The following is a 425-nucleotide window of genomic DNA, read 5'->3' as shown; positions in this document are numbered from 1 at the left end:
GTCTTGTTATCAAATTCTGATGCAGATAAGGTAAAAAATCAACAGCGAGAAAACAACACTTAAGACTTAAAATCTGATGACGTCTCTGATGGCAACAAAAGACCTAAAAATGAAATGCAATTAAAAATCTCTAATCAAATGAGATCATTTACAGCTGGTGTAAGGATTTATCGTACGTTACATCTTCTTCTTCTTTCAGCTCCTCCATCTAACTCTGTCTTTTGTGTCCTCTGTCCTCACTCCAGCTACTTCCATGTCCTCTCTAACTCCATCCATATACAGGTGCTGGTCATAAAATTAGAATATCATGAAAAAGTAGATTGATTTCAGTAATTCCATTTAAAAAGTGAAACTTGTATATTATATTCATACATTACATACAAACTCATATATTTCAAATGTTTATTTCGTTTAATTTTGATGAT

This window comes from Kryptolebias marmoratus, linkage group LG20, assembly GCF_001649575.2.
Source record: "Kryptolebias marmoratus isolate JLee-2015 linkage group LG20, ASM164957v2, whole genome shotgun sequence".
NCBI lineage: Eukaryota > Metazoa > Chordata > Actinopteri > Cyprinodontiformes > Rivulidae > Kryptolebias > Kryptolebias marmoratus.
The sequence above is the reverse complement of the archived record's forward strand: the minus strand, read 5'-3'. Positions refer to the sequence as shown.